Source organism: Corvus cornix, chromosome 2 (assembly GCF_000738735.6).
Source record: "Corvus cornix cornix isolate S_Up_H32 chromosome 2, ASM73873v5, whole genome shotgun sequence".
Classification (NCBI taxonomy): domain Eukaryota; kingdom Metazoa; phylum Chordata; class Aves; order Passeriformes; family Corvidae; genus Corvus; species Corvus cornix.
In genome coordinates, this window is record NC_046333.1 from 142,082,285 (window position 1) to 142,096,258 (window position 13,974).

Consider the following 13,974-nt stretch of genomic DNA (forward strand, 5'->3'; position numbering starts at 1 on the left):
TGAAAATGTACCTTTTATGTCCTTAGAGGAAAAAAAATATTCTAGTTAAAACACAATTGAAAAAAAAAAAAAGGGTTTAATGCTGTTTGTCTAAGAATTAAGAGAATTAAGATACGCAATGTTAAAACAATCTTGACATTGACAGCATTTTAACTGGAAGGGCTTTTCTTATGCTTAGGTCTGAGCTGCATGTTTTTGATCAATCTGAGAGAGTGAGACAAAGGGATAAGAGCCAAATTACCAAAAACCTCTTTCCAATATGACATTATAGCTTCAGTTTGAGGTCTGATCAGGATTTCTTCAGTTGAAAGTTTTCCTAGCAAAAAAAGATGATTCACCCAAGTCTGACTTTTCCCACATATGGATCTGTTATGAACACATTTTCATTGAGAAAAAAGCTCTCCCAGTGGAGTAGCCAGTAGAATAGTGGCAACACTGGACACTGACCTGGATGTGGGATAATAGCTGTATTTCTCCTCCTTGTCTTGGTTAAGGAATTGTATTTTATGAAAGAAATGCAGAAAAACTTAGAGACCCACTCCTTTTCAGATGTAATCTGTTGACAGTATAAACTACTAGTTTTGAAAACACAATAGCAGAAAACAGATGTTAGAGAGAAAGTAAAAAGTATGCAAAAATGGCAAATTATCAGTGGTTTTAAAATTAACCCCGTTTCTGCAAATTCATCTTCCTAGAGATGCTAAAGCTGTGCAAAGTCCAGCTGAGATCACTGGTGCAGCACATGAGCCTGGACAACTGTCTTGAGGGAGAGGGCTGTGGTCTAGGGGCCTGTGTCTGTTACATGAGTTTTCTTAACAAAGCAGTACCCAAAGCCTTTTAAAGCAGACGTTGCTCCGTTTCGTTTCCATGATGTAACATTACTTGAATTCACTTGGTGAAAAATGCTAAATCAAATGTCATGATTAGGACTACTGCACAGCTTTTATTAGCAGCAATTCTCACCTGTCAGCAATTCAGAGATACCTGTTCAGGTCAGGATCCCTTTCTGATGTGTCAAAACAGGTCCTACAGTTGTAAAAAGGGATAACATCCCAAACTAATAACATATAAATTACATGCAATATATTCTTGAGAATTTCTAGATTAGCTTTTACAGGAAACATAGAATGAAGAAATAAATGAACCTTGCTGGCTTCCTTAATTTTTGAAATGCAGAATTTTTTTCACAAATTGTCAGTGAATACATTTCACGTTTCTGCAGAAATCTCCCAACAAACATTTCATCTGATTCTGATTAAACAGAACAAAGCCACTGAGCATGACAGATTCCTTTTTAGCTTGCACTGAAAAGCCTAATAAGAGTTAAATGTTCTAACATTCTTTTCTTCCAGTCAGCATTATATTTGCATGCAAAATCCAGGAAAAAAGATGAGATAGGCAACATGAGCATGTTGGGGTTTTCTCATCTTTTAACGAAGTTCCTGAAACAAACTCCATGTATGTGACCCTTACAGAAAGAGCTGAGCTAGAAGTTGTTTGGGATCTTTTGTTAGTCAGTCACTTCCCTTTGCCCATGATTTTACAAACTCACATGTGATGACTTTCCAGTCCTTCATGAGAAGCCAGGGAGACATTGAGGAAGGGAAATGCACAAGGGAGCAGGTAAATGGTTACTGAAGAAATATTTGTGTCATAACCTACAGCCACCCAGAAGTAGCTGTCAAAGAGCCAGTGAGCCATAAAATGGCAGGGGTCAGCTACCCACCCAGACTAGTTTTCCAAAGTAGATATAGTAATAAATCCAGCCCTATGCTCAGAAAGAATTTGAATTCCTGAGGTGCTGGATACAAATAATTTTTAGACTTCCATAATATGATTTTCAAAGACTATTCTTGTAAAAGATGCAAAATTCTTGTAAAAAAAATGAAAAAAATCTTGCAAAAAAAATATTTAGCAATATTTCCTCTCTTAACCTTGCTCTATTTGAGATACATTTGTATTCGTTGTCAGGAATTAAATACACCTGACAAATCTGGGATATGAGAGAGCTCCAGTGGACACAAGGATATTAGTTTCCCTCACTTTCTTAAAATACAGATTTGTTTTGGTTACCTTCCCTTGCCACAGTCTTTCTTTCCAATCTCTTTCTGGAGAAAATTAAAATGCACAATGACATAATCTGGTGTTTGGAGTTTTTCTAAAATTAGATAACATCACTGGTCTTGTTAATGATTGTCTATTTGTAACATACTGTTCAAAACTCTCATTTGCTTTGCTTGAAAATCCCTTACCCATCATTTGCCCACAAGTTTTTGTCTCTGTTTTTTCTGAAATGGTCAAGTCAAACCTGGAGGAGTTATTATTAACCTGTTATTGAGTTGGGAAGATCACCATTCTCATTTCAGACCTGAGAGCAATGAAAGCTTGCCTGCTATTTTGCAGCTATACTTACTGGTTTAACACCAGTCCTATACATCTTGTCCCTCTGACTGCAGCCACTTGATCCTCAAAGCAATCATCTCAACACCTTCCTATGTCAGTTAAAAGTATTTGAGTTCCTCATAATGAAAAGTGAAAAGAAAGCTTGAGGTTGTTTTTTACAAGCTTGGAAAATGTTAAACTTTTACTTAGATTTTCTGATAATAATCATTATTTTCTATTAATTGAAGTTGGAAATATCCATATGATATCACACGCTTGCAAAGAGGTCAGTCCATTCCACCAGTGGGCAAACATACTTGAGCACTGTGGGAGGAGATCAATTTTGTTTACCTGGTTTGACCTTTTTGTCAGACGCACAGAAAAAGATTGTGATAATCTTATAAAGTGCACAGGGGAAACTGAATTGAGCTGTGGCCAGGGAAAGGAAGAGCAGTCTCTGACACCAGATGCTTGAGGGCTGAAAACATAAATTATAAAGATGGATAACACTGGAGGCACAGGAATGAAGCTGGGGACAGAAAACAAGTGTGGGCAGACTGAGGACAGCACTGATTGTGAACAGCAACTGTGGGATTCTGATTAAATAAATGAAAAATTGTAGAAATTAACTGGGAGCTAAAGTGGGCACAAATAGTTAGCATTCCTGTTTCTCTGAATGTTTCCAAACCAACCTTCTCTAACTAATCCACCACACTGACATCTGTGCTTTCAGGGATCTTCATTACCTTCAACTGGATCATTTATCATCTGTTGCTCACTGTAGGAAGATCCATTTCCAGCTCTGAACAACTCACCTTTTATTTGTGTAATTTCAAGTAGAACCTTCAGCATTCTTCCCCCCAGCTTCCTTCTGGTCTCAGGAAGAGCTCCTGTAAACTCCTGCAAGTTAAACTCATCAGTCCCCATCCCACTATAAAAGCTGCTAGACCGCTAAAATCATGGATATTCTGCCTTTCTCTCTGATCAACGTTGTCTCACTCTTTCTTTCTGGTTGTTTATATCTATTTTTTATCCTGGTCTTACATTTAGTATGCAATTGCTTGAGGAGGGATTCGTCCCTGGTCATTGCTTGTCCAAGGCTCAGATCAGTGGTCTCAGCTGAGACACTCAGGCATAAAATTAGTGGCAGCAATAGACAAGGATGGCATCGGAAGGGATGGCCAACTGATGCCAACTTTTTTATCTGCATAAGAGCTGAATATTGCTTCAACATGCAGAAAGTAGTTCAGATTGATACAAACTTTGAGAGCCAGCTGGAGCCTGTGGGACCTTGGGAAGCTCAACTTTACACCAGCATGTGCAGAGGGAAGCTGGAAGAATTCTTTCCTATGACTGCTGGGAATGGTAGATAGCACAAAAAGGAAAGGAAAGGACCAAACTCATACATGATTAGGATGAGACAATCAGAGAATAGTTTAAATTGGAAGGTACCTCAATAGGTCTTGTAGATCAACTCAAACATTTTGGAGAAAAATACCTATACATTTAGCAAAAAATTTCTTTTTTTCTTTTTTTTTCCTTTTTTTCTTAGTTTTTTTAAGTTTGGTTTTTTTGGTTTTTTTTTTTTTTGTGGAGAGAAGAAGCTGATTTATAATACTTAAACTCTCTGGATTGGCAAGACGACAGTAGCAGGAGCACAGGTACAGGTTCTGACAGTCCATTTGGTAGCTGTGCACATAATGGGAAGTTAATTGGATAAGCAGGCACAAATAGCCCATACAATGTCGAGATTTTCAAATTTATGCGTTTGAATGCCTCCTGGTTTTTGATCCAAGTTATAAATCCATCTCATTTTCTGAAAGCACTGAACATTTGGACCTTTGAAAATCAGGCTCCGGAGAACTCATGCAAGTCATGCACCAAAAATGTATGTTTTCAGAACCACCAACTATTTTCTAAAATTTTGCTCTGACTTACATATTCCCTTTGTTGATAACCATTAAAATATGGTAATTGTTACCAGGCCTCTGCTAAATTTCCAAAGAAAACCGATACTTTAAAGTAACAGGAATGTTGCTTATTTTCTGTTTTAAAAAACAAGCCCATCCCTATCTAGTGATCCTTCTTAATGAAGCATGTCTTGCATCTCCAGCTGCCAGGCAAACAGGGAGATAAGCTGTCCAAATTGCTGTGCAGCCAGATACTTGCTCACTCCAGGAGAGCTGCCAGACTGCTTTCATTTGGAAACAGCCTCCTTCAGCATGGAGGTGACTTTTGTTTCCTCTGGCTGTGGTGGAGGATTTAGCATTGTGTGCCTTTCAGTAAGGCTTTATGTGTGCAGGGCTGTCTCATGCTGTGGTAGGCTGCCTGTTGCTCACTCTCTCCCTATCATAATTCTGATTTAATATTGGCGAGGATGTATTTTATAATTGATCCACAGTTCAGCAAAAAGAATTGATTTCCCCATTCTGAGTTGCTGCCTCGCATGAGGTGCTTCCGAAATGGATGTAACTCTTTTGTGTTATTATTTTGTGTTATTACCTGGAAGCCACAATACCAATTGAGGTAGGGGGCTTCCCCCATAAAGGGGAAGGGAAAAAGTCTGCCTGATTGGAAAAAGGGGATATGGAAAAACAGTTTGAAAAGTACTTTGATTAGTAGATAAAGGCTTACAGGTCACAGCAACAAAGAAAATGTCATAGTGGTGGTTCATCTAGCTGTGCTTCCTGCCTCTAGAGTCACAGTCAGCTTAGATATTTCATCTCAGACATCTCAGTCACTTCCAGTCTGGTCATAGGTATGAGTTAGACAGTGACAGCTACTTGAGTGAAAGGACATCCTCTCCATTGCAGCATTACTGTCTGCTATGACTCAGTTACAAAGCAGAGCTGCTCCAAGGGTCTGACCTGCCACCCAGGTGCAGAAGTGCACATAGCTTGGAAAGGGCACTCTGAAGAGAAGTGATACTCCTTGGACACATGGGAAAGTGCTACAGATTAAATAGAGAGGTATTATAGAAATGCAGGTGGGATGCATAAGGTAGGGGTGTGGGTCCTTTTAAAACAGGAAGTAATCTCTTTTTCAGGAAGAAAAGAAAAAAACATTTTTAATTGCTACAGAGCAGGGCATTTCTTCATATTTCTTAGAAAGGATCTATAAAAAGGACATCATTACCACAATATGCATTTTCCATACTCAGTAAAGAAATTCAATGGCTAGAGTAGCTTGTGAAAAGCCTGCTCTTGCCTGAGTGCACACTATGGCTGCAACTATGTGTGTGCAGTTCATGCAGATGTGAAAAAACATCCCAGTGGTTCAAACGCAACAGTCGTTTCCTTTTGCTGACAGATGGTGGTGGACAGTTGGCAGCTCCGGGCTCCCACATCACACCTCTGTCACAGCCCAGGAGAGGGTCATCACACAGGCATAGATTTTAACACCTGTCAATGTAGGCTGCATCCTAAAAAATAAATAACAATTAAAGTAACCTCTTAATTCTTCCAGAACAAAATCCTTTAGGGATACTATAACTTCCTTCTGTTTATCTTCATATTAAAAGGAAAATTAAACCAGCAGAACAGCAGCTCCTGTTATTAGCCATGTTGGTTTCCAGTAATCTCTATCACCCACAGGTTTACTGGCTAGTTCAATGGATAAGGATCTGCAGACAACTGATCATTTTCTTTGTAACACTCTAGTCACTAAACATGCATTTATGAATTGTAGTCTTGTTGCTAAACAAGAATAATCCAGAGTGTCCACTCACGTCATCAGCCCCAGTTGCCATGGAGACGAGTCACAACATCTCTCTCTCTCTCTCTCTCATGATGCTTGGGGAGCTCTTTGAGGGTTTTTCCTGCTGTCCTTACACAATAAAAAGCAGCTTTGTGAAGCAAAATTGATGATTTAGTTCTGCTGCACAGTCAGAGATATGATTTCTCCAGTAGTGTTAAAACTGCTATGAAATTGACTTCTGTGGACATTCAAAATCTCCCAAACATATCTTTGCCTGAAAACAATTTAGATTTTAACCTTAAGCATTCTTATCCTCTGAAAAAAACCCCAAGTTTAGAAGGAACTTCCCACCCTTTTTCTGTGCACTATGCAAAGTGGTGGTGGACTTGATGATCTCAAAGGACCTTCCCAACTTATTTGATTCTGTAATCCTGTGAAAGCAGGACTCGGTAAGGTTTGTGGGGAGGCACCCACTTGTGTGTCAGAGAGTTGCTAAAAATGAATTCCAAAGAAGGACTCAGTTAAAAATTTACTGGCATTTGTGACTTCCCCATCATTACCACAAGACCTGCACAGTGCAGTACTCCCCAGCTCCATGACTCCAGATCAGCCTCAGCATGTGGGCACTTGCCAGATTTTCTGCTGAATTTCATGCCAGCAGCAGGAGAACAGATCAATATTAGAATCATGGAATGGTTTGGGTTGGAAAAGTCCTTTAAATATCATCCAGTTCCAACCCTCCTGCCATGGTCAGGGACACCTTCCACTAGATCAGGTTGCTCAGGGCTCCAGTCTGGCCTTTAACAGTTCCTGGGATGAGGCATCCACAGCTTCTCTGGGCAACCTGTGCCAGTGCCCCACCATCCTCACAGTCAAGAATTTCTTTCTAATAACCGCTCTGAAACTACCCTCTTTTAGTGTAAAGTCCTTACCCCTTCTTCTGTCACTACATGCTCTTATAAAAAGTCTTTCTCCAGCTCTCTTGTAAGCACCCATCAGGTACTGGAAGGTGCAGTAAGGTCTTTCCCTTCTCCAGGCTGAACAATCCCAATTCTCCCAGCCTCTTCTCATAGGAGAGATGCTCCAGCCCTCTGATCATCTTTGTGGCCTCCTCTGGACTTGCTCCAACTGGTCCATGTCCTTCCTGTGTTGAGGACCCCAGAGATGGGTGCAGTGCTAAGGGTGGAGTCTCAGGACAGTGGAGTAGAAAGGCAGAATCCTTTCCCTTGACCTGCCGCCCATGGGGCTTCTGATGCAGCCCAGGCTTTCTGGGCTGCAAGTGCACATTGCCAGCTCATGTCTGGTCAGATCTTGACCTGGACATAATCAGAGCAATAAGGGCAGAAAATAAATCTGGAAAATATAATGTTGCTGCTAACATTGTATTTTCAATGTCATAGTTTCCCCCTTTCTCAGCAGAGTTTGAGGCATGAATCCTCCAAGGAAAGTAACATCATCTAGTGGGGAAAGTAGCTATCCAAGGCTACTGCAGAGTGGAGAGGGACTTAAGAAATCCCCTTGTTCTCTGATGTTTCTAGTGAATTTATTTCCTCAAAGCACTGCTTTTGGCCAGCATTCTGCTCCTTTGTTCACACTTGTTAGCTCCAGCCTACTCGCTCAGGGCACGAACATCTCTCTTAGGCTTACGGATATATGGTCTGGGCCTGAAAATTCAGCGATGTAATGCTGAGAGCTGAAAAGCACTAAATCCTGGAGATCAGCACTGATGGGGGAGGGATGCAAAGTAAATACTGCAGGTTGTGTGCTACAAAAATGTGTTGTTCAGATAATTACAGTCACAGGAAGACAGTCACAGGTGGCTTTCCACAAGTAGAGCTTTAAAAAATAGACATTGCCCAAGCACTCTCCTCACACAGGCATTTGGTCATAATACACATTTTTTTATCTCCATAAAAGTACTTTTTTGTCAATTCAGAACAAAACCACCAAGTTTTGAAACTCTAAGAGAAATTGGATACAAATATTGTTGCATTGAACAAAGTGTTTCATTTTGATTTGGGACATTTTCATAGAGGCATACAACATACAAAATAGAAAAATGTCATAAACTCAAGGTTATTTTGAATGGAATACTCAAGAGACTCATCATAACAAATGTTGAAATGGGACAAAGACTCATCACAAAAAATGCTGAAGTGGGACAGAGATTTCAGCTGAGTCAGACCATTTATTCCTGGTTCACTTTCAAAAGGAGATTCAAACATAACTGCAATGATTTTACATATGGCATTTTGATTTTAAAACAACTACATTTTCCAGTTGAAAAAACCCATACAAGTAACATCAAAGATTTTCTAATCAGCCTCAGGGAATGAGAAAGATTCACCAGTTCAATACAATATACAAAGCATGAGAAGGAGAATTAAAAGTTCCTGAAATGTAAACACAGAGGATTTTTAAATTTTAAGTTAAAAAGAAAAAAAAAAAGAGCTTTGACATCATGCAATGTAGGAGTGTGAGAGACCCCACCCTGCATCTGGTAGGTGAGGAGGTAACCTAAACGTGCCCGGTCTCCTGCAGGCCACCTCCTCACAGGTGGAAAGCCTGGAGCAGGGGAGCAGGATTTCTGGGCAAAAGCAGCCTGGAAGACCCTGGGGAGCCCTATGAAAATGACTGACTCACTAGGGGTGGGGGTGTTCTTTGGAAGGAGGTTAGTGGGAGCTGGCTGCTCAACCAGTCCTTGGGGACTGGGGCTATGAAAAGACTGCAAACTTTTATAGCCTGAGCAGGCTGCTGCCTCTCTTTTAACGTAGGAGGGAATGGGTGGAGGATGGAGGAGGGATTTGTTTTGGTTTTTGTTGGGGTAACAAAATCAGGAGAAACCATTAGGTAGAGTTATCTAGGATGACTTTTCCTTTTCTTGCGTGTTTTGCTGACAAAAGCTGCAGGCAATTTGCCGTAAGTGAGGCTTATGCTGAGGGGTTTTTGTAAGTGCTTCATATACAGACAGTTTAACAAAAGCCCACGTATTTCTGCTGAGAAAAATTGTGTTCTTACTGACAGCTTATTTCTCTCCATCAAAGTGAATGCTAGGGGAGAAGGATTATCCTAAGAATGCTGCTAAAAGATGAGTGGATCTGGCAGTGTTAGGTTTACAGTTGGACTCAGTAACCTTAAAAGTCTTTTCCAACCTCAGCAATTCTATGATTCTGTGATTCTGCCACAGCTGTTCACACCAGAACACTTTCCTGATTTTAGCAACCTTTCCACAGCCTGGTTATTGTCTCAAGCCATATATTTATCTGACTGTGACTTTTTTTGCCTTTTGCATTATGGATGTAAGCTGTGCATTAAGGACTTTTTACTGAGTTGGAAAAGTATTTCAGTACATTTTTCTTGAGAAATTAGGGGAACTCAAACACTTAACTTGAAATTCTATTTTTCATTTGATTATTTTTCTAGAGTTCACTTTAGAAATAGAATGAAACGGAAGCAATTATTAATTGAAGAGGAGACATTCTGTACTGAACTCTTTTCATTTTCCCGAACTTAAGCTCTTTCAGCGACCCAAAGTGTATAGCTGATTTTTTAAAAAATATTCCAACTTCAGTTGAAAATTAGTTGTCTTCTGATTTCAGGCAAAGTGATATCAAATATCAGTATTACTTGTGGAATGGAAATTATGTCCTCTCACTGTTCTGCTTTTGTTACTTTTGTTTTTCATCACCGGCTTTTTTTCCAAGGCAAAACTAAATGCTATTAGATCAGTAAAATTAAAAAAGAGGTTTGCATGGATGCCCTAGGACTGGAACCAGTATCATATTTTACATAAACTTGAGTACAACACTTTGCTAAGTTTTCTGCAAATACATGGCAATTTTTACTTTATAGATATTTTTACCTTTTTGAAGGAATGACTTGACATCAGGAGAAGGAAAAACCCAACAAAATGAAAATAATTTTAAAAATCAAACTACATCTCCTTTGTTGTATGCTTTGGCCTTACTGCCCCAAAGAGAATGTACAAACATGTGACAGGTGATGGGTAACAGGTTAAGATTCAAAAGAAGATGCAGCAAAGATGCATCTTTCCTTGTAGATGTGTCCACATGCTCCATTTGGTTATGTTGCAGAGTGATGTGGCCATTCTAACATTAGACTGGCAGATCCAGATGCTGACAGCTGTCTCTCCATGGTGGTTCAGAGCTGAGCATTCACTACGCAGCTCTGCTGATTTTGTAACCAGCTCCTCTTTCCATGGGTTTGAGGATGCTGACGGTACCTTTAAATCAGCTTGAGCATGCCTCCACTATACTGTGTTCACTGTCAGGGCACTGATTTATTTCTACTAGAAATGTCAGACCTCCAGAGGAAATTTGGTAGTTTCTGATACCTGCAATTTCCTTCTTTTCTGTCCTCCCATTCCTTCTTTCTATCCCCACCCCCATTCATGCTTTGCTCCAGCCTACAGCGATATGGAGGACATAGCATAGAACACCGAATGTGAAATGAAGTGTGTGGCAAATTGTAATGACAGGGTTGATCAGAGGTGTGTGTGGAGTGCCTGTTTGCAGCACACAATTCAGTGAAGCAGAGCTGGGTTAACGTGGTGAACACATTTAAACCATGGCATCTGAAGGATCTTAGCAAAATAGCTCACTGTCTTCTCCCCTAAATGAGTCCTTTTCAGTACTCAGCTCCATAAATGTGGAAAGCTGAGTTCACTATATGTGGGTGTTTGCCATTTTGGAACTGGCTTAACTTTCTAATGACAAGCAAAACAATGTGTTACTCTTCTGGGTGTTTTATGCCCCTGTGCTCCCCAGATGGTGTTCAGGAGCACTGCCAGGCATTCTGCCCCTGTTCCTGTCCCTGAGATCTATGGGCTTATTTCTGGCTGGACACGGGTTGGTGGCTGGCTATGAAAGATGACATTTGCAATTCCACAGGTCGAGGTCCTCCTACTTCACAATGTTGTGTTTATGTCCCAGAACTTCTGGTTTTGTGACCCTTCCATCTGCTTCCTACATTTCTAGCTGATTGTGGGGGTAGCTCAGGTTGCCTGTGAAGCAGCATGGCTTCTCTTCTGTTTTGCCTTGCTGTGTTACACATGGTGAGTATCCCTGCCCTGCGCCGGCCGCTCTGAGCTGCTGAGTCCCAGGGTACCAGAGCAGCCACAGAGCTGTGCAGGCAGCTAAATGTGTGATGTCCCAGATACAGCATCCTACCTCAGCCTCCCTCCTCTGTCAGAGCCACGGCAGAAGCAGAGCAAGAACCACATGTGGCACCCTAAGCTTTGAGCAATTGCAGCCTGAGGTTTCTCATTTCCAAACTGCTGTGCCTGGGGGAGCACAGAGCCTACAGTTAAGATGATGCCAAGCAGAAAAATTATTTTCAGTTTTGGGTTTCCAGGGTTTGGGCTGAACTTTACTTACATATTGGAACTTAATTCCTTCAGCCAACACATGAATACTTGTAGACAAGTCTGAACTTCAGGCACACACTTCCTAACTTACCTTCACTTTAAGTGGCAGCATCACACAAATGTTGCTAAATTATGAACTCTGTGTTAAAGGCATTACTGGGAAGTAACTTCCTTGCTTTCCCAAGCTTCAAGAAATGCAGGAGATAAGCCTTTATCTGTGTAGCTGGTATTTGTTGCAATAGGGTGAATGAATAGAGCTGTATCACAGAAATCATGACTCAAAAAATAAAAGTTATCTTAACAGACGGAAATGAAAATGTGTTTTCAGTAAATGTCATCTGATTAGACTACTCAGTTTTTTGTGTGCCTTTTTATTGCTTCTAGGACCAGATTAAGATAGATAGCAATAAGAAAATACATTTAATACCTTTTATTTTCTGTTTTGCTCTACTAAATAAAATTGTTGAAATTACAAATATACACAGAAACTAAAATATCTCTGCTGCCAGAGTTATAATGCCATGTACCTTCTATATATGGAAGTACATCCCATGCTTTCAGAGTGTTCCAATCTTTTCAGTGCCAGAAGGTGCCAGATTTTGTAATGCAGTCCTGACCCAGCAGGGTCATGTTTCACCAATGAGTGTATGAAACAGACATTTATAGTTGGGCCTGGTGTGCTGCAGCAGCACAGTTCCCTTCCCATCAAAGGACTGAGTGGGAGTTAACACCCTACAGAGTGCCTGTTGAATGGGAATAATGTGACAGCATCTTCTCTCAGTGGCAAGTGGCATTCATAGATGGATCTGCAAGAGACTAGAAGATGGTTTTAATTCACACAGGAGTGAATTCCCTCTGGTTTCTGGGAATATTTTCTCCCCTATGAGTGCTCATGAGCTTTCTCCTTCCATCTGACAGAATTAGTGTTCCAGTACAAAGTACTTTTTGGGATGTTCATGGCCATGGCTGGACTCAAGAACCTTAGAGGTCCTTTCAAACCAAAATAATTCTATGATTCTATGTTTCAGGTCCCTTACCTTCTTTGTAGAGTCTCTGAGAAGAAATTACTGGTGCCTCAGCAGGTCAGATTTTTTATATACATCATCTATAAGTTCTTGAACAGTGATGGTGCTCTTAAGCACTTGGAAAATGAGTGAGAACCAGAGATCCCATTCCCAGGATGCACTCAGCTCCAGAAGGTTGCAGTGCTAGGCGAGCCTTGGCCTTGTTGCTGACCACCTGGACATGTTTCACATCAGGGAGAAAGTGGGGGCAGTAATGATTATACAATACACACAGGAGAGTCAATAATAGTGCCAAAAAGCAACAAACAAAGGAGTATTGAGACAGGGTTTGTTTTTGTAAGATTATACTCAATTCAGTCATTCTGTGACTGCATGTATTCTTCTGTTTATTTATGCAATAAGCTGCCCTTGTAAGGCTCCAGCAGATAAAAAAATGGAGTCTTTCCAGATGTGTGAAAAAGGCAGTTTTTTTGAGAGGTTTTTATACACTGTCTTGCTACAAGAGATTTTAACTCACCAATCATCATCAAGAATATTTGGATTTTCCTTGGTAAACCACAAAAACCTTAATGGGGAAAATCATTAAACATATAAAGTTATAGAAATATAAATATTTGACTAAAACCATTATTGAGAAGGCTCTTGGGAGCCTGTGTTTCTGTAAACTTTAAGGCCTATAATGAATATACACATACCCTTCTTCCTCTCTGTTTTCTCTCCTCCCGTGAAAGGTCAAAATTGCTTCAAGTTACAGTTGTGAATCTGAGTAGTTTTATGAACTTTTACTTCATTGGCTTGTCCTAGGAACACAAATTTATTTCACAGTGCATGGCAGAGCAAAAGGTATGTTAATGTCTGAGGAACAAATGTAAATGTTTAAAAATGAACTGAGTAAGCTGTAGAATAGCAGAGCCAGGGAGGCCACCTTGTAGAGTTTGTGTTTTATAATCTGTGCTTTTAACAGCACAAGTATGAGTATATTATAGTTCTTATTTGAAACAAGAATAAAATTTTCTGCATGTCTTTCCTAAAATGTGTGATCACAGCAGACCTCTGAAAATTAAGCTCTATGAAGCCAATCATGTGAAGGATGTCATTATAAAGAAAATTGTATGGCCTCTAGCATCACTGACCTTTTGTTGTGGAGCACATTTCTTTACTGTTGGCATCACAGGAATGTTCCTGTTGCTATATTGATTGTGGGTCTTCAACTTTTCCTGGAAAAGGAGAGAGAAAAAGAACTCAGTATTTGAAACCTGTCTTTCCTCTAAATAGACAAGGAAGCTCACAGGGGAAGACTTTTATTTTTCATTATGTTCTATAAAACTAAGTAAGTTTAAAATAAGGACCTGAGCCTATGTTTCAGTGAGTACCCTCTGGGAACTAAAGCCTGAAGTCTGAAGGAATAAGGCAAGAAGAAGTAATGGTGGGCTGTTTCTTGGATCCAGAATCCCTCTCTGGCTCCTCCAGGAGTCAAAGGACTGA